At 54.0% G+C, this 25,204-nt stretch overlaps 1 protein-coding gene across 1 annotated transcript in view; it reads left to right on the forward strand.

Annotated features, from left to right (window-relative positions):
- ANXA5 (annexin A5) overlaps positions 1 to 25,204 on the forward strand; it is a 445,678-nt gene that overhangs the window by 258,312 nt on the left and 162,162 nt on the right. The gene's annotated exons all lie outside the window — the stretch shown is intronic.

Consider the following 25,204-nt stretch of genomic DNA (forward strand, 5'->3'; position numbering starts at 1 on the left):
CAGTGCTCTATTGGGAGACCCAGACGATTGGGGTATAGCTACTGCCCTCCGGAGGCCACACAAAGCACTACACTAAAAAGTGCAAGGCCCCTCCCCCTCTGGCTATACCCCCCGTGGTATCACGGGTTCTCCAGTTTTAGCTTTGTGTGCGAAGGAGGTCAGACATCCACGCATAGCTCCACAGATTTTAGTCAGCAGTAGCTGCTGACTATTTCGGATGGAAGAAAAGAGGACACATATAGTGTCCCCAGCATGCTCCCTTCTCACCCCTGGATGGTGTTGTAAGGTTGAGGTACCTATTGCTGGTACGGAGGCTGGAGCCCACATGCTGCTTTCCTTCCACATCCCCCTGAGGGGCTCTGAGGAAGTGGGATCCTGCCGGCCTCAAAGCTCTGACGCCGGGCTCCATCCACAGACCCATTTGAACCTGCTGGATGTGGAGCTGGAGTACCGTTCAGGGACATGGCCCTGCACCATTACAGGTACTCTGTGTCCCCGTACACACAGGCACAGCACACTCCAGACTTGCTGGGTGTGCTAGTGCGCCGGGGACAGTAAAGGGTTACAGTCACTGCAGCCTTGCTGAGTGACTTTGTGTTTTGGGAACTACCGCGCCGGACGCTCCGGGAGCGGCGGCGCGGCTGGGACTTGTAGTTCGCCGGGGACTGGGCGCCGACCGCGCTTTTACGGCGGCGGCGCTTATAACTCCAGTCCCCGGCTTCTGCGGCCTAGTGCCGCTTCGTTCCCGCCCCCTCCCTGTCACTCAGGGAAGGGGACAGGCGCTGAACAATCAGCAGCGCCGAGGGCTGGAGCCTTTTTACATGCTCCAGCCCTCTCACTGCACACTGTCGGGCGCCGGATTCCCGCTCTGCCTTGGGGGCACGCCCACGGCCCGCCCCTCCTCACACGAGCTGGGGAAGAAGCCGGCAGCCATTACAGAGCTCGGGGCACCAAGGCAGGACAGTGGCGTTCATACACCCGCTTATAGGCGGGCGGTAAGGGCACACATAGTGCTGACCACAATATATATGCAGTGTATACATGTGTTGTTTTTAACTGCATAGGTCGCTATATGCCCGCTTGGGGAGCGACTCATCAGCAGCAGGAAAGCAGGTGTGCTAAAGCACAGGCTTTCTAGGCTGCTTGTTTTGCACGACTGAGGTGTTCATTTGTGTTTATGCTGATATGCTATACATTGCACTGTACAGTCGCTAGTCTTAGCTATATTCTCCTGGAATGGCTAGACTACAGCAGCAGAAAACCAAGGGTGCTGGGGCACAGGTTTTTTTCTATGCTGCTTGTATTGCATGGGCTGCAGTGTGCATTTGTACTTGTGCTTGTATGCTATACATTGCACTGTATGGTCACTCTTCTGGGCTATATTCCCCTAGATGACCAGTCTACAGCAGCAGAAGAGCAGAGGTGCCAGGGCACAGGCTTCTATGCTGCTTGGATTGCATGTGCTGCAGTGTTCATTTGTACTTGTGCTTGTATGCTATACATTGCACTGTAGGGTCACTCTTCTGGGCTATATTCCCCTAGATGACTAGTATACAGCAGCAGAAGAGCAGGGGTGCCAGGGCACAGGCTTCTATGCTGCTTGTATTGCTTGTGCTGCAGTGGTCATTTGTACTTTATGCCTGTATGCTATACATTGCAATGTACGGTCACCAATCTTGGCTATATACTTCTAGATAGCTAGTCGGCAGCGGCAAAAAAGCAACACAGTTTTCAGTGCTGTTTTTACTACATGGGATGCTGTTCATGACACCGTCCCATTGTGTGCATGCTCCCCTGTAGCACGTCGTCTGCCGGGGTCTCTAGCACTTCGTCTGCCGGGGCTCTACTAGTTGTGGCCAAAGAAACCTCCTGTCAACCCTGTCCAGACAGGGACGGAGTAGTCATAATTTAGAGACTTGCACCCATGGGCAATCTACTTGAACAAAAGGCAGCTCTTCAGGGCTTTGATACTGACATCGCTCTCAATCCGGATACACCGGGTGGTAACGCCATACGGAATGATCCTATACCGTCCACCAATGGAAGGTTGGATCTTCCTCCCTCAGCTCCCCCAGTGGAGATAGGAGACGAACAGGAGAAGTTCCCTTTCAGTGTCTCACGCAGATATTGAGTATTTTTCTGGCCACGCTGACTTCAGAGAAGCAGTCCAGGAACACCACGCTTACCAGATAAGCGTCTTCTCCAAACGTTTTTAGGATACACGTTATCCCTTTTTTCCCCTGACGTGGTCAGCGCTGGACCCAGGGTCCAAAGGTGGATTCTCCAATCTCCAGGCTTGCATATAGAGCCATAGTTGCACTGGAGATGGGGCTTCACTTAAAGATGCCATTCACAGACAGATGGACTCTGGTTGAAATCTGTCTAGGAGGCTATCGGCGTGTCGGTTGCTCCGGCATTCACAGCCGTATAGGCAACCTAACCTTTTCAGCGGTTCTTGTGCAGCTGGCCTTGAGCACATGTACATCTGTACCGCAGAGGCGTCCGTAACTCCGCAATGTCTGCACTGCGACTTACCCTATTAATGCTGTCCTAAAAGTACAGTCGAGGTTTCGGTCCTTCCCAAGCTCGGGCAGGTCCCAATTGTCCTCGTGCAAAAGGGCTACAAAACCTCAGACGGGCTCAGATTCCGGCCGGGCTCAATCACGCCCAAAGAAGGCAGCCGGAGGAACCGCTACCAAGGCGGTCTCCTCATGACTCTCAGCTCTCTCTCTCTCTCCGCATCCGCGGTTGATGGCAGACTCCCCCGCCTTTGGCGACATTTAGCTGCCACAGGTCACAGACCGGTGGGTGACGGACATTGTGCTCACGTGCACAGGACAGTGTTCTGTTCTCGTCCTCCGACTCCATTCTTCAGAACGGCCCCACCTCTCCACCGAGCAGATGCCCTGCTGCAGGCGGTGGACGCTCTAAGAGCAGAAGGAGTGGTGATCCCTGTCCCCCCTCAGGAACGAGGGCGAGGGTTTGTACTCCAATCTCTTTGTGGCTCCAAAAATGGACGGTTCCTTCCGTCCTGTTCTGGTTCTGAAACTGCTCAACGAGCATGCGAACGCCAGGCGGTTCCGGATGGGATCCCTCCGATCCGTCATTGCCTCAATGTCTCGAGGAGACTTCCTTGCCTCAACAGACATCAAAGATGCCTATCTCCACGTGCCAATTGCTACGGAGCACCAACGTTTTCTACGTTTTGTGATAGGAGACGAACATCTTCTGTTCGTAGCTCTGCCATTCAGTCTGGCGACAGCCCCACGGGTGGGCACCAAGGTCATGGCAGCAGTGGTAGCAGTCTTGCACTCTCACGGAGTGATTCCGTACTTGGACGATCTACTCGTCAAAGCAACCTCCCTCGAGGCATGCCAACGCAGCCTGAATGTTACGCTGGAGACTCTCCAGACTTTCGGGTGGATCATCAATTTGGCAAGGTCAAATCTGTCTCCGACTCAATCACTAACGTATCTCGGCATGGAGTTTCATACTCTATCAGCCATAGTGAAGCTTCCGCTGAACCAGCAGCGTTCACTGCGGACAGAGGTGCAGTCTCTCCTTCAAGGCCAGTCGCACCCCTTAAGGCGCCTCATGCACTTCCTAAGGAAGATGGTGGCAGCCATCGAGGCAGTTCTCTTTGCGCAGTTTCATCTGCGCCAACGGCAATCGGACATTCTCCGCAAATGGGATGGGCAGTCAACCTCCCTGGACGGGAAGTCTCCCTTTCCCTGACGGCCGAGGACTCTCTGCAATAGTGGCTTATTCCCACCTCATTGCCATAGCCCCCATCCTGGGCAGTGGTCACGACAGATACGAGTCTGTCAGGGTGGGGAGCAGTTTGTCTCCGCCACATGGCTCAGGGGACGTGGACTCAGCAGGAGTCCACCCTTCAGTTCGATGTGCTGGAAATCGGGGCAGGGTATCTTACCCTATTAGCTTTCCAAAAGTGGCTAGAAGGGAGCAGATCCGAATCCAGTCGGACATCTCCACAGCGGTGGCATACATCAACCACCAAGGAGGGACACGCAGTCAGCAGCCTTCCAGGAAGTCCGGCGAATCCTCATGTGGGTGGAGGACACAGCATCCACCATATCCGCAGTTCACATCCCGGGCGTAGAAAACTGGGAAGCAGGCTTCCTCAGTCGCCAGGGCATGGACGCGGGGGAATGGTCCCTTCACCCGGACGTGTTTCAGGAAATCTGTTGCCGCTGGGGGGGGGCCGGACGTCGACCTAATGGCGTCTCGGCACACCAACAAGGTCCCGGCATTTATGGCACGATCGCGCGATCACAGAGCTCTGGCGGCAGACGCCTTAGTGCAAGATTGGTCGCAGTTCCGGCTCACATGTGTTTCCACCTCTGGCACTCTTGCCCAGAGTACTGCGCAAAAATCAGATCCGATTGCAGCCGCGTCATACTCGTCGCACCAGACTGGCCGAGGAGATCGTGGTACCCGGATCTGTGGCATCTCACGGTCGGCCGACCGGGGTCACTACCAGACCGACCAGACTTACTGTCTCAAGGGCCGTTTTCTCCATCGGAATTCTGCGGCCCTGAACCTGACTGTGTGGCTTGTGTGTCCTGGATCCTAGCGTCTTCAGGATTATCCCAAGGGGTCGTTGCCACCATGAGACAGGCTAGGAAGCCCACGTCTGCTAAGATCTACCACAGAACGTGGAAAGTTTTTCTTACTCTGGTGCTCTACTCAGGGAGTGTCTCCCTGGCCATTTGCATTGCCTATCTTTCTTTCCTTCCTACAATAGGAGTTAGAAAAGGGCTTGTCGCTAGACTCCCTCAAAGGGCAAGTCTCAGCACTATCCGTGTTTTTTCAGAAGCGTCTAGCACGTCTTTCTAAGGTGCGCACGTTCCCGTAGGGGGTTTGTCATATCGTACCCCCGTACAAGCGGCCGTTGGATCCATGGGATCTGAACAGGGTTCTAGTTGCTCTCCAGAAGCCGCCTTTCGAGCCTCTGAAGGAAGTTTCCTTTTCTCGCCTGTCACAGAAGGTGGCGTTTCTCGTTGCGATCCCATCGCTTCGGCGAGTGTCTGAGCTGGCAGCTCTGTCATCCAAGGCTCCCTTCCTGGTGTTTCACCAGGACAAGGTAGTGCTGCGCATCATTCCGGAGTTTCTCCCTAAGGTAGTATCCTCGTTTCATCTTAATCAGGATATCTCCTTACCGTCCTTTTGCACTCATCCGGTTCACCGGTATGAGAACGATTTACGTTTGCTAGATCTGGTGAGAGCACTCAGAATCTACATTTCACGCACGACGCCCGTACGCCGTTCCGATGCTCTTGTCGCTGGTACGCGCAAGAGGTTGCAGGCTTCTAAAGCCATCCTGGCTCGATGGATCAAAGAACCAATTCTGGAAGCCTACCGTTTTGCAGGGCTTCCGGTTCTTTCAGGGCTGAAAGCCCATTCAACCAGAGCCGTGAGTGCGTCCTGGGCGCTACGACACCAGGCTTTGGCTCAACAGGTGTGCCAGGCAGCTACCTGGTCGAGTCTGCACACTTTCACCAAACATTATCAGGTGCATACCTATGCTTCGGCGGATGCCAGCTTAGGTAGAAGAGTCCTGCAGGCGGCAGTGACATCCCCGTAGGGGAGGGCTGTTTTGCAGCTCTAACATGAGGTATCTCTTTACCCACCCAGGGACAGCTTTTGGACGTCCCAATCGTCTGGGTCTCCCAATAGAGCGCTGAAGAAGAAGGGAATTTTGTTACTTACCGTAAATTCCTTTTCTTCTAGCTCTTATTGGGAGACCCAGCACCCGCCCTGTTGTCCTTCGGGATTTCTTGGTTGTTTGCGGGTACACATGTTCTTCATGTTGAACGGTTTTTCAGTTCTCCGACGTTATTCGGAGTTAATTTGTTTAAACCAGTTATTGGCTTCCTCCTTCTTGCTTTGGCACTAAAACTGGAGAACCCGTGATACCACGGGGGGTATAGCCAGAGGGGGAGGGGCCTTGCACTTTTTAGTGTAGTGCTTTGTGTGGCCTCCGGAGGGCAGTAGCTATACCCCAATCGTCTGGGTCTCCCAATAAGAGCTAGAAGAAAAGGAATTTACGGTAAGTAACAAAATTCCCTTCTTTTCTGGCATGTGTCTCACGGATCACACCACTGTGTGGTCCGTGGGACATCAGTGATGCCAGAAAAAAATTGACATGTCTCCGTGCGGCAATCACGCACACGCGGGTACGCTGCACGGAGACACGTGCAGTGAAAAACCACTGACGTGTGAGAAGACCCATTCAGTATAATGGGTCTGCGTATGTCTGTGTTTTTTTTTATTTTTTTTTTTTTTAAACGTACCAGAATCACTGACGTGTGAAAGGGGCCTTAGCCAGTAGAGAGAAATTGGTTAAAAGAACTGAAGTCCTCAGTGGTTGATACCTTTTTTCTTCAGCGCTCTATTGGGAGACCCAGACGATTGGGGTATAGCTACTGCCCTCCGGAGGCCACACAAAGCACTACACTAAAAAGTGCAAGGCCCCTCCCCTTCTGGCTATACCCCCCCGTGGTATCACGGGTACTCCAGTTTTCAAGCTTTGTGCGAAGGAGGTCAGACATTCCATGCATAGCTCCACAGATTTTAGTCAGCAGTAGCTGCTGACTATTTCGGATGGAAGAAAAGAGGGCCCATATAGGGCCCCCAGCATGCTCCCTTCTCACCCGTAGATGGTGTTGTAAGGTTGAGGTACCTATTGCTGGTACAGGGGCTGGAGCCCCACATGCTGTTTTCCTTCCACATCCCCTTGTAGGGCTCTGTGGAAGTGGGATCCTGCCGGCCTCAAAGCTCTGACGCCGGGCTCCATCCACAGACCCATAGCACCTGGTGGATGCCGAGCAGGAGTACCATCAGGGACAAGGCCCTGCATCATACAGGTACTCTGTGTCCCCGGCAGGCACAGACACACTCTGGGCTGGCTGGGTGTTGTAGTGCGCCGGGGACCGTAACGCTAGAGCTAGTGTTCCTACAGTTTAACTGGGGGACTTTTTTTCTGTGTTGTGGGAACGCAGCGCCGACCCCCGCTGGACCGGCGGCGCTGCTGTGACTTTTAGTTCGCCGGGGACACGCCGACCGCGCTTTTACGGCGGTGGAGTTTATAAATCTAGTCCCCGGCTTTTGCGGCCTAGGACGCCGGCAGCTCCGATTCGTTCCCGCCCCCACCCTGTCAATCAGGGTAGGGGAGAGACGCTGTTTCACGGCAGCGACGAGGGCTGGAGCCTGATTTACATGCTCCAGCCCTCTCACTAGGCACAGAGGGAAGCAGGCTTCCCGCTCTTAGTCAGGAACGCCCAGGGCCCGCCCCCCCTCCTCTCTCAGGACGCCGGCAGCCATTACATGCATGTCTGGCTGGAGGAAGGACGCAAGGCTCTGGGAGACCTGGACTAGGGGGCTTTGGAGATCACACCCGCTCTTAAGCGGGCGGTAAGCGGCTTTTCAGCTGGCCCCTCTAGTGCCTCAGTGTGTATTAGTGTACTGTGTCACTGGACATATATATATTTCCTTATTGCTTGCACTGTGAGGTCGCTTCCTGGCTGTATACCCAGATCGCTCTGAGGAGGCAGCAACATGTCATCCACAAAACGCAAGGCTGCCAAGGCTAGGGCTGTGTACACTGCGTGTGCTGCATGTGGGGCTGCTCTACCAGCAGGCTCCAAGGACCCCCATTGTGTGCAATGCTCAGATCCGGTGCTGCTTCGCCAGCCGGAGTCAGGAGAGATAGTGACCCAGGCTGAGACGCCTGTAAGTCCTGCCCCGGTGTCAGGGACAGACTTTGCAGTTTTTGCTGATAATATGTCTGTGACTATGGCAAAAATCCTTGAAACTTTGCAATCCATGCCTGGGGCTCAGTCTATGGACACGGCGAGGTCTCTGTCCTCTAATCCCCCTCAGTTGGATTTAATCCAGACTGCAAGGGGGTCCCCGGCTTCACAGGCTGAGTATTATGACTCAGATGATAGCCCCAGCCACCCTAAGCGGGCTCGCTGGGAAAGACCCTCAACGTCATCACACTGCTCAGGGTCTCAGCGCAATCAGTCGCTCTGTGATGCGTCTGATGAGAGTGATCAGGAGTCTTATCCTGGAACCCCTCTCAATCTGGATACCCCGGATGGGGACGCCATGGTAAACGAGCTTATCTCAGCCATCAATAGACTGTTGGATATTTCTCCCCCAGCCCCTTCTGCAGAGGAGGCAGCTGCAGAGCAGGAGAAGTTTCGTTTTCTCTATCCCAAGCGTAAATTAAGTGCTTTCTTGGATCACTCTGACTTCAGAGAGTCAATCCAGAAACACGACGCTCATCCAGAAAGGCGTTTCTCTAAACGTTCTAAGGATACACGTTTTCCTTTCCCCCCTGATGTGGTCAAGCGATGGACCCAGTGTCCAAAAGTTGACCCCCCGATTTCCAAACTTGCAGCTAGATCCATAGTTGCAGTGGAGGATGGCGCTTCACTTAAGGATGCCAATGACAGACAGATGGACCTCTGGTTAAAATCTGTCTATGAAGCTATCGGCGCGTCGTTTGCTCCAGCATTCGCAGCCGTATGGGCACTCCAAGCTATTTCAGCAGGGTTAGCAAAAGTGGATGCTATCTTACATCCAGCGGTGCCGCAAGTGGCGTCCCTTACCTCGCAGATGTCCGCGTTTGCGTCTTACGCTATCAATGCGGTCCTAGAATCTACCAGCCGCACCTCAATGGCGTCCGCCAATTCGGTAGTTTTGCGCAGAGCCTTGTGGTTAAAGGACTGGAAAGCAGATGCTGGTTCCAAAAAATGTTTAACCAGCCTGCCTTTATCTAGAGATAGACTGTTTGGCGAGCCATTGGCTGACATCATTAAACAGTCCAAGGGTAAAGACTCTTCTTTGCCCCAGCCCAGATCAAGCAAACCTCAGCAGAAAAAATGGCAGCAGAGGTTTCAGTCCTTTCGAGGTTCGGGCAAGACACAATTCTCCTCGTCCAAAGGGACTCAGAGGACGCAAAGAAGCTCAGATTCCTGGCGGGCTCACGCGCGCCCCAAGAAAGCAAATGGAGGAACCGCTTCCAAAGCGGCTACCTCATGACTTCCAGCCCCCCCCCCTCCGCATCTCCGGTCGGGGGCAGGCTCTCCCGCTTTTCCGACATTTGGATGTCACAGGTCAAAGACCGGTGGGTGACAGACATTTTGTCTCGCGGGTACAGAATCGAGTTCAGTTCTCGTCCTCCAGCTCGGTTCTTCAGAACCTCCCCACATCCAGACCGAGCAGATGCCCTGCTGCAGGCGGTGGACTCCCTAAGAGCGGAAGGAGTAGTGGTTCCTGTACCGCCTCAGGAACAAGGGAGAGGGTTTTACTCCAATCTCTTTGTGGTTCCAAAAAAGGACGGCTCGTTCCGTCCTGTTCTGGATCTAAAGCTGCTCAACAAACATGTGCACGCCAGGCGGTTCCGGATGGAAACCCTCCGCTCTGTCGTGGCCTCAATGTCTCAAGGAGACTTCCTTGCCTCAATAGACATCAAAGATGCTTATCTCCACGTGCCAATTGCTACAGAACATCAACGTTTTCTACGTTTTGTGATAGGAAACGAACATCTTCAGTTCGTAGCTCTGCCATTCGGTCTGGCGACAGCCCCACGGGTTTTCACCAAGGTCATGGCGGCAGTGGTAGCGGTCTTGCACTCTCAGGGACACTCGGTGATCCCTTACCTAGACGATCTACTTGTCAAGGCACCCTCTCAAGAGGCATGCCAACTCAGTCTACATGCTACACTGGAGACTCTACAGACGTTCGGATGGATCATCAACTTTCCAAAGTCGAATCTGTCTCCGACACAGTCACTAACGTATCTTGGCATGGAGTTCCATACTCGAGCAGCGAGAGTGAAGCTTCCGCTGAACAAGCAGCGGTCACTACAGACAGGGGTGCAATCCCTCCTTCAGGGCCAGTCGCACCCCTTACGGCGCCTCATGCACTTCCTCGGGAAGATGGTGGCAGCCATGGAAGCAGTTCCCTTTGCGCAGTTTCATCTGCGTCCACTTCAATGGGACATTCTCCGCCAATGGGACGGGAAGTCAACGTCCCTGGACAGGAAAGTCTCTCTTTCCCAGACGGCCAAGGACTCTCTACAATGGTGGCTCCTTCCCACCTCATTGTCTCAGGGAAGATCCTTCCTGCCCCCATCCTGGGCAGTGGTCACGACAGATGCGAGTCTGTCAGGGTGGGGAGCAGTGTTTCTCCACCACAGGGCTCAGGGGACGTGGACTCCGCAGGAGTCCACCCTTCAGATCAATGTTCTGGAAATCAGAGCAGTGTATCTTGCCCTACTAGCCTTCCAGCAGTGGCTGGAAGGAAGGCAGATCCGAATTCAGTCGGACAACTCCACAGCGGTGGCATACATCAACCACCAAGGGGGGACACGCAGTCGGCAAGCCTTCCAGGAAGTCCGGCGGATTCTGATGTGGGTGGAAGCCACGGCCTCCACCATATCCGCAGTTCACATCCCCGGCGTAGAAAACTGGGAAGCAGACTTCCTCAGTCGCCAGGGCATGGACGCAGGGGAATGGTCCCTTCACCCGGACGTGTTTCAGGAAATCTGTCGCCGATGGGGAGTGCCGGACGTCGACCTAATGGCGTCCCGGCACAACAACAAGGTCCCGGCATTCATGGCGAGGTCGCGCGATCAAAGAGTTCTGGCGGCAGACGCATTGGTTCAAGATTGGTCGCAGTTCCGGCTCCCATACGTCTTTCCACCTCTGGCACTCTTGCCCAGAGTGTTACGCAAGATCAGATCCGATTGCAGCCGCGTCATACTCGTCGCCCCAGACTGGCCGAGGAGATCGTGGTATCCGGATCTGTGGCATCTCACGGTCGGTCGACCGTGGTCACTGCCAGACCGACCAGACTTACTGTCCCAAGGGCCGTTTTTCCATCAGAATTCTGCGGCCCTGAACCTGACTGTGTGGCCATTGAGTCCTGGATCCTAGCGTCTGCAGGATTATCTCAAGGAGTCGTAGCCACAATGAGACAAGCTAGGAAGTCAACGTCTGCTAAGATCTACCACAGAACGTGGAAGATTTTCTTATCTTGGTGCTCTGCACAGAGAGTATCCCCTTGGCCATTTGCATTGCCCACCTTTCTTTCCTTCCTGCAATCAGGGTTGGAAAAGGGCTTGTCGCTCAGCTCCCTTAAAGGGCAAGTCTCGGCACTGTCGGTGTTTTTTCAGAAGCGTCTAGCACGTCTTCCTAAGGTGCGCACGTTCCTACAGGGGGTCTGTCATATTGTGCCCCCGTACAAGCGGCCGTTAGATCCATGGGATCTGAACAGAGTACTTGTTGCTCTGCAAAAGCCGCCCTTCGAGCCTCTAAAGGACGTTTCCTTTTCTCGCCTGTCACAGAAAGTGGCGTTTCTTGTCGCGATCACATCGCTTCGGCGAGTGTCTGAGCTGGCAGCTTTGTCATCCAAGGCTCCTTTCCTGGTGTTCCTCCAGGACAAGGTAGTGCTGCGCCCCATTCCGGAGTTTCTCCCTAAGGTCGTATCCTCGTTTCATCTTAATCAGGATATATCCTTGCCTTCCTTTTACCCTCATCCGGTTCACCGGTATGAAAAGGACTTACGTTTGCTAGATCTGGTGAGAGCACTCAGAATCTACATTTCCCGAACGGCGCCCATGCGCCGTTCCGATGCTCTTTTTGTCCTTGTCGCTGGTCCGCGCAAGGGATTGCAGGCTTCTAAAGCCACCCTGGCTCGATGGATCAAAGAACCAATTCTAGAGGCCTACCGCTCTGCGGGGCTTCCGGTTCCTTCAGGGCTAAAAGCCCACTCAACCAGAGCCGTGGGTGCGTCCTGGGCATTACGACACCAGGCTTCGGCTCAACAGGTGTGCCAGGCAGCAACCTGGTCCAGTCTGCACACTTTCACCAAGCATTATCAGGTGCATACCTATGCTTCGGCGGATGCCAGCTTAGGTAGAAGAGTCCTGCAGGCGGCAGTGACATCCCCGTAGGGGAGGGCTGTTTTCTTGCAGCTCTAACATGGGGTATTTCTTTACCCACCCAGGGACAGCTTTTGGACGTCCCAATCGTCTGGGTCTCCCAATAGAGCGCTGAAGAAGAAGGGAATTTTGTTACTTACCGTAAATTCCTTTTCTTCTAGCTCTTATTGGGAGACCCAGCACCCGCCCTGTTGTCCTTCGGGATTTTTTTGTGGTTTGCGGGTACACATGTTGTTCATGTTGAACGGTTTTTTCGGTTCTCCGATGTTTCTCGGAGTTAATTTGTTTAAACCAGTTATTGGCTTCCTCCTTCTTGCTTTGGCACTAAAACTGGAGTACCCGTGATACCACGGGGGGGTATAGCCAGAAGGGGAGGGGCCTTGCACTTTTTAGTGTAGTGCTTTGTGTGGCCTCCGGAGGGCAGTAGCTATACCCCAATCGTCTGGGTCTCCCAATAAGAGCTAGAAGAAAAGGAATTTACGGTAAGTAACAAAATTCCCTTCTTAATGGCTAACTGAAAAGATGGTAATAGCAAGCTTTTGAGACTACGCAGGTCTCCATCAGGCTCAATATAACACAAAATCTGAAGAGTCACATATTTATACACAACAGGACTTAGAATAGTGCAGTAAAAAAAAAGTTATATTAAACAGAACTCTCACTATGGCAGGGGGCAAACTGTTGTGGCAATAAATATATTGCTGCAGTTCAGTGTGAAAGTTTTATTGTCCCCGGATTGGGGTCTGGTCCAGGGCTGTGACACGCTCGGATGGTTAGAGGAGCACATCTCTTAACTGATGTAAAAAGGCATCATGTCTGGCTGGTGACACTTCAGACATATTGGGATCACTTTGGCCAACAACAAAATGGCTCTGCACTGTGATCCTAAACTTCATTCTCTTATCCTGTTGGAAACACCCAGGTTGGGAGGGGGAGGTGACATCACGCAGAGCAGATTACACCCACTTCTACTGCAGCTGTAAGGCCTAATACACGACATGAAAATGGGACCAAGTGAAGTGCGCTAAAACATCGCATTCCACTCGAACAATATTACCCGATGTGTCAGCACCCATGAGTGATTTTTCTCTGCCCCAATCGGAACGAGAAAACCGCAGCATGCTGCGATTGGGTGCGAGTGTATGGGGCGAGAGAAATCGCACTGCACTCGCATTTACACCTCTGTACCGTGAGTGCAGTGCGAGAATGGCAATAGCTGGCTAGAGGGGAAATCCCTCCCACCCCACCTCAGCATTGGCCTGCCCCCCGCAGCTGAGGTTCGATCACATGATTGGACCTCAGTTGCAATGATACTCGGGCTCCTGCTGTGCTGCCAGTGTGCCTGTCATGCGAGGATCGCAGTAGTCCCCATGTGGCCCTGGCTTAACCCCTTAACGACCCATGACTTACTGGGTACGTCATGGATCATGTGCCGGTAAGCCCCGGCAGGCGGCCGCGATCCGCGCACATATCGACTTAACAGCTGACGTGTGCCTGCTAGCCGCGGGTGGAATCGCTTCCACCCGCGGCCATTAACCCCTTACATTTCGCTGCCAAAATCTGGCAGCGATATGTACATGGGCGCCGCCATGATAGTGACTTACCCCGCCCCCACCGGAAGTCACGTGACATGATCACGTGACTTTCGGCGGTTGTCATGGTAGCACAGGGTCATGTGATGACGCCTGTAGCTAACACGACTCACTTCATCTCAATGCCGGAATACAGCCGGCATTGAAAGTGAAGCAGCAAATCTGCAGTTCTCAGCTCTGTAGCTGAGATCTGCAGATAGTGCACAGCGATCGGATTGCTGATCGCTATAGCCCCCTAGGGGGACTATTAAAATAAAAAAAAAAAAATTTAAATTAAAAAAAAACCTAAGTTCAAATCACCCCATTGAAAATTAAAGGGTTAAAAAATATACACATTTGGTATCGCCACGTTCAGAAATGCCTGATTTATCAAAATATATAAAATCAATGAATCTGATCAGTTAACGGCGTAGTGGCAAAAAAATTCCAAACGCCAAAATTACTTTTTTTTTTTTTGGTCACCGCAAATTTTGCACAAAATGCAAAAGGCGATTAAAATGTAGCATCCGCGCAAAAATGGTACCGCTAAAAACGTCAGGTCGAGACGCAATAAATAAGCCATCACTGAGCCTCAGATCCTGAAAAATGAGAACGCTACGGGTTTTGGAAAATGGCGCAAAACATGCGCCACGTTTTTTGGACAAGCTTGTGAATTTTTTTAACCCCTTAGATGCATGTAAACCTATACATGTTTGGTGTCTACAAGCTGGAACCGACCTGAGGCATCACATAGATACATCAGTTTTACCATATAGTGAACAAAATATCCCAAAAACTATTGTACGATCACTTTTTTTGCAATTTTTCCGCACTTGGAATTTTTTTTTGCCATTTTCCAGTACACTATATGGTAAAACTCATGGTTTCATTAAAAAGTACAACTCGTCCCGCAAAAAACAAGCCCTCATATGGCAAGATTGATGGAAAAATAAAAAAGTTACGCCTCTCGGAAGGAGAGCAAAAAAACAAACGCAAAAACGGAAAGTGCCCGGGGGCTGAAGGGGTTAAAGGGAACCGGTCAGCAGAAATTTTGCAATAAACCTAAGATTCCCACTCTACAGCTCCTGGGCTGCATTCTAGCAAGGTTCCTGTTGCTATTGTGCCAACTTTGAGACAAAAAAAAAGACTTTATAAAGTCTTACTTTCTTTATCGTTTCTATGGGAGACCCAGACATTGGGTGTATAGCTTCTGCCTCCGGAGGACACACAAAGTACTACACCAAAGTGTAGCTCCTCCCTCTGAGCATATACACCCCCTGGATAACCAGATCTAGCCAGTTCATTGCTTTGTGTTCAGGAGGCATACATCCACACATGCATTCTCATCTGATTTTTCATTTTTGGAAAGTTTTTGAAGAAAAGCGGGTCCAAGCCTGGACTCCCGGTGTCACAAACCACCGGGGGGGTCACTCAGAAATCCCCCGCGCTGGCTACCAGTACGTCACAATCGGGGGGTAACAAGTGGGGGTCACCCCTCCTTTATACCTCCCGACCGACAGACAGAGCACGTGATGCGCTCTCTAGCGCCCCTCTTATAGTCAGGCCAATTATGGAATTGCCCGACAATAAGCAAGGAGGCCGCTATACTACTTATGCCGATTATTGAAGGGTCCCCGGTGAGAGTAAGGTATATATTCCCCCGACCTCCGCGGGCGGAATATATAAAATCTCCCCGAATCTCACTGGCCTCCCCACAATAATCCTTGGCACAATTCGCTGCCACCAACCGATTTACGGTAACTATTAGCCGAACACACAGACGTGGGATTCAAGATCGAGATAACAGAACAGCCCAAGATTAATTATATAATTTAATCAGCCTAAAGCACACTAGAAACTACAATATATACAATAGGGAATCTACAGAATATACATATGTCAGAGTACAGTTACAATCAAAGCATGGGTTACAAACAGGCATACACAGTTCCAGCAGTTACCTTGTTGCGTCTGGCCACAGGGGGGCGCTGTAGACCAGGTTTCTAGGAACTCCCACAGATGTTTCCTACACGTGCCCCCAGCGAAAGAACCCTGGAAAATGGCCGAAGTAGGGTTATCAACCTGGGCAATCCAGGTCCCCTCCTACCTTAGTGACCTCACAGGGAGCACTGCTCCACCCCTGGCTGGAGTTATGGACAAAATCCACAACATGGAATATGGCCATAACTTGGCCTGGGAGCGTCGTAGGCGGACGCCAACGCTCTCATTGTGACAGTTATGAATTTAGCTACAGAACGAGGGGACTCATGACCTGTCTGCCAGTTCCCCATTGGCTGATATCACGCCTGGGGCATTTCCCAATGTCCTGCTCCCATAAAAAGGGTGTGCCGGCATCGTCCGCATGCGGAGACACCATTTTTATGGTTGCCATATTTATCGGAAATATGGCTTGCGAGATATGAACCATTTTTTACTGGAGTCGTTCTGTCTAGCTAGTTCCATAGCCTTGCTAATGAGATACAACTCTTGTTACAGGGTGACGGCAGGGAGTCATCCTGTGTCCATTGTTCCCACACCACCTCATCTCCATATCACAGGACATGGCCATGGGATTTGTTGCTAAACCAGTTGTGTGAAGGAAAGGGGGGGTGACACCAGGAGAGGGCTTCCTGACATACTTGAATATCATGATTTATCGTCATATCTCCGGATTTACCTCACACCTCCCCCCTTTTGAGGGCGCTAGGGGGCAGCACACTCCGGTGTTCCCCCGTGCGCCCGTCCGCGACCTCTCCTTGTCGGGACAGCCCGTCTGCGTTACCGTGGTCACGGCCCCTTTTGTGGCGAATGGTGAAGTTGTATTGCTGGAGCGCAAGGCTCCATCGCAACAATCGCCCATTCGTCCCAGAGACGGTGTGCAACCAGCTGAGGGGATTGTGGTCCGTCTCCACGATGAAGTGGCGCCCGTATAGATAGGGTTGCAGACGCTGCAGGGCCCACACTATGGCCAGGCACTCCTTCTCCATCGTGGAATAGGCAACTTCCCTTGGTAACAGCTTCCTGCTCAGGTACAAGACTGGGTGCTCTTGGCTCGCAGAGTCCACCTGGCTGAGCACCGCACCGAGGCCGAAGTCACTGGCGTCGGTCTGTACTACAAACGGCCGCGTGAAGTCGGCTGCCTGTAGCACGGGCGGGCTGGACAGGGCGTCCTTTAGGGCCCGGAAGGCTGTCTCGCAGTCCATTGTCCAATCGACTGCAGAGGGCAGCTTCTTGGTGAGGTCCGTCAAGGGCTTTGCCAGGCTACTATAGCATGGAACAAACCTCCTATAGTACCCAGCGGTCCCCAAGAAGGACATCACCTGCTTCTTGGTCCTGGGGGTGGGCCAGGATGCGATGGCCTCCACTTTCTCAGGCTCGGGCTTCAGTGTTCCCCCGCCTACCCGGTGACCGAGGTACTGGACCTCGCTCATGGCCAGCTGACACTTGCCCGGCTTGATGGTCAAACCTGCCCGGTGGACCCGCCTGAGCACCTGTGCTAGATGCTCTAGGTGATCTTCCCAGGTGGGACTGAAGACGGCAATGTCATCCAGGTACGCGGCCGCGTACCCTTCAAGTCCCTTGAGCAGGGTGTTGACCATCCGCTGGAAAGTGGCAGGGGCATTCCTCATCCCGAATGGCATCACCGTGGACTCGTACAGTCCAAAGGGGGTAATAAAGGCAGAGCGTTCCCTGGCCTTGCGAGTCAGGGGGATCTGCCAATATCCCCGGCTCAGGTCCATGATGGTCAGGTACTGAGCCCCGGCCAACTGATCGAGCAGGTCATCGATGCGTGGCATTGGGTACGCATCGGCGACCGTGACAGCATTGAGCCCCCTGTAGTCCACGCAGAACCGAGTGGTTCTGTCCTTCTTAGGGACGAGGACTACAGGCGAGGCCCAAGCGCTGTTGGATGCCTGGATCACCCCCAGCTTCAGCATCTCGTCAATCTCCTGGCGCATGTGTTGCTGCACCTCCAGGGAGACCCGATATGCTGAACGCCGGATCGGGGGATGATCCCCAGTGTCCACGTGATGGACAGCCAAGTCAGTCCTTCCGGGCTGGTTGGTAAACAACCCCCGGAAGGGGTGTAGGGTGGCCCACAGCTGGGACCGTTGGTCCTCCAAGAGCTGGTGGCCAACCTCCACATCCTCAATGGATCCGCCTGCCCTAACCTGGGCTAGCATATCCAAGAGGGTTTCCGCTTCTCCCTCCTCGGGCAGGTTGCACACGGGGAGCGCACATGCCTCCCGCTCATGATGTGCCTTCATCATGTTCACATGGAAGGGCTTCCGCCTTCCACGGGCAGGGTCCAGGGTGACCAGGTACGTTACAGGGTTGAGCTGCTGGTACACGAGGTATGGGCCTTCCCAGGCTGCCTGAAGCTTGTCCTGTGGTACGGGGACCAGTACCCACACCTTTTGACCCACTTGGTAGGTCCTCTCACAAGCGTTCTGGTCGTACCAACGCTTCTGATCGGCCTGGGCTTGAGCCATATTGTCGTGTACCAGTTGCGTCAAGGCCTGCATTTTGTCCCGGAAGCGCATGACATACTCGATAACCGACACTCCAGGGGTGGCCAAATCCCCTTCCCAAGCCTCTTTCACCAGAGCCAGGGGGCCCCGCACACGTCGCCCGTACAGGAGCTCAAACGGTGAGAATCCTGTTGAGGCCTGTGGAACCTCCCGGTAAGCAAATAACAGGTGTGGGAGATACCGCTCCCAGTCACGCCCATGGGAGTCGACCAACATCTTAAGCATCTGCTTTAAGGTGCCATTGAACCGCTCGCACAGGCCATTAGTCTGTGGATGGTACGGGCTGGCCACCAGATGTCGCACCTGGACTTGCTTACAGAGGGCCTCCATCAGCTGGGACATGAATTGGGTCCCCCGGTCAGTGAGCATTTCCTGGGGAAAACCCACTCGGGAGAAAATCTCCAGCAATGCGGTGGCCACCTTGTCAGCCCGAATGGACGACAAGGCCACTGCTTCTGGGTACCGGGTGGCATAGTCCACTACCGTCAGTATGAAGCGTTTCCCGGAGCTGCTGGGGATGGCCAGCGGGCCGACCAGATCCACAGCCACCCTCCTGAAAGGCTCATCGATGATGGGCAGAGATACCAGTGGGGCTTTGGGGCGTGGCCCCGCCTTCCCCACTCTCTGACAGGTTTCACACGAACGGCAGTAGGCAGCCACATCGGCCCCCATTTTTGGCCAGTAGAAATGCTGGTTTAACCTGGCCTTGGTCTTAGCGATCCCTAGGTGTCCGGCCATCGGAATCTCATGTGCGATCCGCAACAACTCCGTCCGGAACGGATAGGGTACCACCAACTGTCGGTCCCTGGGCCACGCCTCCGGTGAACCCTGCTGGACCGTGGCCCGGTACAGCCGTCCTTGGTCCCAGACCACTCGCTCCGGGTCCGAGTCCGAGGGAGGCTGGGCCGCCTGCTCCTTAAGAGCTTTCAGGCTGTCGTCAGCTTCTAACGCTGCCTGAAACCCCTGACTAGATGTGGCCAGAATCGACGAGACTGTCACATCTTCGGTCAGTACCCCGGGACCTGTGTCCTGGCCTCCACCTGACTCGGCTGCCACTTGGTCAGAAGGGGAAGAGCTATCGGACCTCCGGGAGGCCCCTTGGCTTCCAGCACTCCCACTGCGGGTGACAGCGGCCACAGCCGCTGCGACCGTGGGTCGTGCCTGCTCCTCCTCCGTTCCTGACCAAGTCGCCGGTTCAGGCAGACCTACCTGGCTTCCTGACACCCCGGTTGTGGGGGAACCATGCACCGAGATCTTACCTGGGAGCACTTCCGCTCCTGGACCGGCCCCAATCTCACCTGCCTGTTCCCCTCCTGCAGCAACAGAACCCCGCTGTGAAATCTCTGGGGACCCCACATTTGCTGTGGTAGCCCCCACCCCACACACTGGTCCTCCCCCTGCAGCACCCTGCTCTCTGCTTATCCCTGCAGAGGGCAACAGATCCCAGCTCACAGGCTGGTTACTTGTAGAGGCATTGTCACACCTTTCTCTGACCCCCTCCCCTGTCACAGCTGCAGCTGTGTGTGTGTCTATGGTGTCTGTGCAAGCAGAAATATCAGAGTTCACTCCCTCCTCCCTTACATCATTCATAGATAACACATTAACATTGTCCGGAGGCATGTCAGTACTGGCTGAAGGTTCAGCCCTTGGTTGGGGGGGCCCAAACTGGGAGGTTATCTGCCCCAAATCTGTCCCAAGTAGCACGTTTGCAGGGATCCGATCAGTTACCCCCACCTCCCTCACCCCCCGCCCTGCGCCCCAGTCCACATAAATGTCAGCAACAGGCAGCGCCGGGTCAGTGCCTCCAATCCCGGAGACAGCGAGGGTTTTTCCAGGGATCAAGTCTTGGGGGGACACCATCTCAGGCCGCACCAGAGTCACCTCCGAGGCGCTGTCTCGCAGTCCTATGGTCACAGACCGGCCGACGGTGACAGGTTGGAAGCTGTCCAGGGACCTACCACCACCCCCACCCACACAATACACCTTGGGCGGCCCTTGGGACGGGGACGGAGCCGGGGCCTTGGGACGCTGAGGGCACATGGCCTTGAAGTGTCCAGGTAGGTTGCACTGGTGGCACCGTCTTGGTTCCGCCACGGGCCTGGAGAGGGGAGTTGAGGGGGACACCCCCTGCAGTCTAGGGGCAGGTGGGGCAGTCGCAGAGTTCATCTTACCCCCCTCTCCAGGTGCTGCTGGTGGCTGCTCTCCTGGCTTCAGGAGCCCGATTGTTGGTGTAGTCATCGGCCAGGGCAGCTGTAGCCGTGGACCCCTTTGGCTTCTGGTCTCGGATGAACTGGCGGAGATCCTCAGGGCAGTTCCACAAGAGTTGCTCCGTGATGACCAAGTCCAGGATCTCTGGTCCGGTGGAAAGCTGCAGGCCTTGGGTCCAGTGGTCGGCAGCTCGGGCAAGTGCCCGCCGGTGGTCAGCCCAGGAGTCCTTTGGTCCCTTCTGCAGGGTCCGGAACTTCTTGCGGTAGGACTCCGGAGTGAGGTTGTACTGTTGGATCAGGGCCCGCTTGATGGTGTCGTAGCCCTGATCTGCCTCAGCAGGCAAGTCCCCAAGGACATCCAGGGCCTTACCCCTTAAACGGGGGGTCAGGTATTTGGCCCACTGGTCCTTGTCCAGATGGTGCTGCAAGCAAGTCCGTTCAAAAGCAGTCAAGAAAGAGTCCAAGTCTCCATCCTTCTCCAGCACTGGGAAGTCCTCAACACGGACCTTTGGAAGTTTGGTGTCTTGAAGGTCACGTGTGGCTGATGAGGGCTGGAGCTTGGCTAGATGCAGCTGGTAGTCACGGTCTGCCTGTCGCTCCGCAGCCTCACGCTCCGCCTGGCGCTCTTCACGCGCTGCTTGCCGCTCCGCAGCCTCAGCATCACGCGCTGCCTGCCGCTCTGCCCTGCGCTCTGCCAGGAGTTCCTTGTAGCCCTTCTGGTCTCCAGCCTGGAGAAGGGCCATAGCCATTTGAAGAAGGCTAACCGAGCCTCCCAGGCTCGGTGGAATGGCACGTGGTGATCTGCGGCCCGCTGCGGAGCCTGGTGCCTCACTGTCCATTGCAGAGCGGAGGGCTGGCATCTGGCTCGTTGAGGACCCTTGGGTGAGCTGCTCCTCATCTTGTCCATAATTGCTAGGTTGTGCAATGTCCTCTGCAGAGCTGTTTTCTGGCGCCGAGCTCCTGGAGGACTCGTGGGCAACCTCCTCATTGCTGTCCACAGCACCGTCCTCCCTCTCTTCGGCTCCTGCCTTAGCATTGGCCAGTTGCATAGCTCTGCTCCTGGTGCCATCAGCCATTCTTGCAGACTTTTGGTCACTGACACAGAACTGACACCTGATGCCTCCACACACCTTACAGTATCTGCACTCTGACACTCTAGTGTTGAGCTAGTCTGAAGACCCCAGCAGCCACAGCTGCTGCAGGCAGTCTTTAGTGTCTGGGAGTATAGGTCTCACACTCACACACACTATTATCTCGATCCCACCGCTATGCCACCAATATGTCACAAACCACCGGGGGGGTCACTCAGAAATCCCCCGCGCTGGCTACCAGTACGTCACAATCGGGGGGTAACAAGTGGGGGTCACCCCTCCTTTATACCTCCCGACCGACAGACAGAGCACGTGATGCGCTCTCTAGCGCCCCTCTTATAGTCAGGCCAATTATGGAATTGCCCGACAATAAGCAAGGAGGCCGCTATACTACTTATGCCGATTATTGAAGGGTCCCCGGTGAGAGTAAGGTATATATTCCCCCGACCTCCGCGGGCGGAATATATAAAATCTCCCCGAATCTCACTGGCCTCCCCACAATAATCCTTGGCACAATTCGCTGCCACCAACCGATTTACGGTAACTATTAGCCGAACACACAGACGTGGGATTCAAGATCGAGATAACAGAACAGCCCAAGATTAATTATATAATTTAATCAGCCTAAAGCACACTAGAAACTACAATATATACAATAGGGAATCTACAGAATATACATATGTCAGAGTACAGTTACAATCAAAGCATGGGTTACAAACAGGCATACACAGTTCCAGCAGTTACCTTGTTGCGTCTGGCCACAGGGGGGCGCTGTAGACCAGGTTTCTAGGAACTCCCACAGATGTTTCCTACACGTGCCCCCAGCGAAAGAACCCTGGAAAATGGCCGAAGTAGGGTTATCAACCTGGGCAATCCAGGTCCCCTCCTACCTTAGTGACCTCACAGGGAGCACTGCTCCACCCCTGGCTGGAGTTATGGACAAAATCCACAACATGGAATATGGCCATAACTTGGCCTGGGAGCGTCGTAGGCGGACGCCAACGCTCTCATTGTGACAGTTATGAATTTAGCTACAGAACGAGGGGACTCATGACCTGTCTGCCAGTTCCCCATTGGCTGATATCACGCCTGGGGCATTTCCCAATGTCCTGCTCCCATAAAAAGGGTGTGCCGGCATCGTCCGCATGCGGAGACACCATTTTTATGGTTGCCATATTTATCGGAAATATGGCTTGCGAGATATGAACCATTTTTTACTGGAGTCGTTCTGTCTAGCTAGTTCCATAGCCTTGCTAATGAGATACAACTCTTGTTACAGGGTGACGGCAGGGAGTCATCCTGTGTCCATTGTTCCCACACCACCTCATCTCCATATCACAGGACATGGCCATGGGATTTGTTGCTAAACCAGTTGTGTGAAGGAAAGGGGGGGTGACACCAGGAGAGGGCTTCCTGACATACTTGAATATCATGATTTATCGTCATATCTCCGGATTTACCTCACACCCGGCATGTCCCTTCTCACCCCACTGTGTCGGCGGTGCTGTTAAGGTTGATTTACAAGGCTGGAGCCTTACATGCCGTGCTCCTTCACCATCCCTCGGGCTCTGGCTTGAAGTGGGAGCCAGCACGGTTCTATTTGCGGTCTCCATCCGCAGCCCTTCGGGATCCTGCTGGACAGAGTACTCATCCCCAGGGACCTGGAACCCTGCGTCTCAGCAAGCTAAGTACCTGAGACGGTTATATTCGGGGGGGGTCCCGGTACTTTATTATGGTGGGAGAGTGTGCTGTGTAACTTTTGTGACATTCCCGGCCGGTTCTCTGGCTGTCGCCTGAGAACCGCGCCGATGGTGCCTGCGCGCCGGCCGCATCGCTTAAATTTAGGCCCCGGCTTCGCCGGAGGCCTACTTTCGGTTTCACTGCCCTCGCATGTCAATCATGCAGAGGGACAGTGCGGCTCTGCCCAGCGGCCGTTCGGCACAGGGGAGGGACACTCCTCTGAGTACATGTCCCCTCCCCTTTAAATCTCCTTGGCCCTCCAGATCCCGCTCTCAGAGCAGGTCCCGCCCCCTCTCCTCGCTCCGGCGCCATTTTCTCAGCGGTTTTCTCTGGATCAGCGCTGGCTGCAGCATCCCTGCTAAGCTGCTTGGGGGTCCGGGCTGTGGGATCTGGAGGGCACACAAACTGTCTGGTAAGCCACAACCTCCGGTTGTGGACCTGCTTATATACTCTCTGGGGGTCATTCTGGCTCAGAGCCCCCACTTCAGCAGCATGTCTCACACGAGGAGCAAGGCTGCAAGGCTGTACTCAATATGCACTGCATGTAAGCTCGTGCTGCCTGAACCGAGCACATATCCACATTGTGATGCCTGCTCTAACCTGACAATGCCTCAGCCTGGAATCGCACCCACAGTGGTCCCTCCGGCTGCTCCGGCTCCGGTGGCTGAACCCCCGGCTTGGGTAGAATCCTTCTCTAGGTCAATCTCCCAGTCTTTTGCCGACTCCATGGGACAGCTGTCCCGGACTTTGCTGAACATGCATCAGCCCCCTTCTCAGGGCGCCTCTGCTGCTAGGGTTCTCTCAGCAGAGCTCACAGAGGATTCTTCATCTGGTCCCAGACCCCGTCCTCCTAAGAAGAGACGCAGGGTCCCCTCTCCTTCCTCGTCCCGCGGCTCTGATTCACGAGCTGACTCGCAGGACGAGGAGGATGCCTTTACTGGGGGCTCGGACGCTACCTCCATGTGCCCCATTGATCTGTCAGAAAGTGACGCAGATGTTAGTGATTTGATTGCGTCCATTAATTCTGTACTGGACCTCAATCCGCCAGTATCAGAGGAGCAACCCTCTCTGGCAGAAAAGCACCAGTTTACCTTGCCTAAGAGGACAAGGAGTGTGTTGTTTAACAACTCCAGTTTTCAGGCCACTGTGACCAAGCCTAGGGCCTGTCCTGACAAACGCTTCCCAAAGCGCGGTTCTGATGACCGTTTTCCCTTTCCACCTGAGGTGGTCAAGGAGTGGGATCATTCCCCAAAGGTAGACCCCACCGGTGTCTAGACTCTCAGCCCGGACCGTTGTATCGGTGGCTGATGGCACCTCTCTCAAGGATTCCACTGACCGCCAGGTTGACCTTCTGGCCAAATCTGTATATGAGGCGGCTGGGGCCTCGTTCTCCCCATCTTTTGCAGCAGTGTGGGCTCTCAAGGCCATCTCTGCTTCTCTAGAGGAGATGCATTCCCTCACCAGGGAATCTATGCCCGAAATGGTTGCCTTAACTTCCCAAGCTTCAGCTTTTTCATCCTATACCATGTCTGCCATGCTGGAGGCTTCTCACCGCACTGCGGTGGCTTAGGCTAATTCCCTCGTTATCTGAAGGATCTTGTGGCTTCGAGAGTGGAAGGCAGATGCTTCTTCTAAGAAGTACCTTGCTGGGCTCCCTTTTGCTGGATCCAGGCTATTCGGTGAACAACTGGATGAAATTATTAAGGAAGCTATTGGCGGGAAGAATAGTTCCATGCCACAAACTAAAACCAGGAAACCTGCCCAGGGTAGGAACCAGTCGAGGTTTCGTTCCTATCGTTCCTCCAACTGGTCATCCTCTAAGCCCTCGGCTTCGTCCACTAACTCAGCCAAGGCCCAAAAACCCAACTGGCGCACAAAGGCGCGTCCACAAAAGACCGCAGGAGCTGCTGCCACTAAGGCAGCCTCCTCTTGACTATCTGGCCGCGTCAGCAACGTCCTTAGTCGGTGGCAGGCTCTCCCACTTTGGCGACGCTTGGTTTCAACACGTCTCCGATCAGTGGGTGCGGGATATCATCTCCCACGGCTACAGGATAGAGTTCTCTTCCAGCCCGCCAAACAGATTTTTTTC

The sequence above is a fragment of the Anomaloglossus baeobatrachus genome, chromosome 1, assembly GCF_048569485.1.
Source record: "Anomaloglossus baeobatrachus isolate aAnoBae1 chromosome 1, aAnoBae1.hap1, whole genome shotgun sequence".
Taxonomy (NCBI): Eukaryota; Metazoa; Chordata; class Amphibia; order Anura; family Aromobatidae; genus Anomaloglossus; species Anomaloglossus baeobatrachus.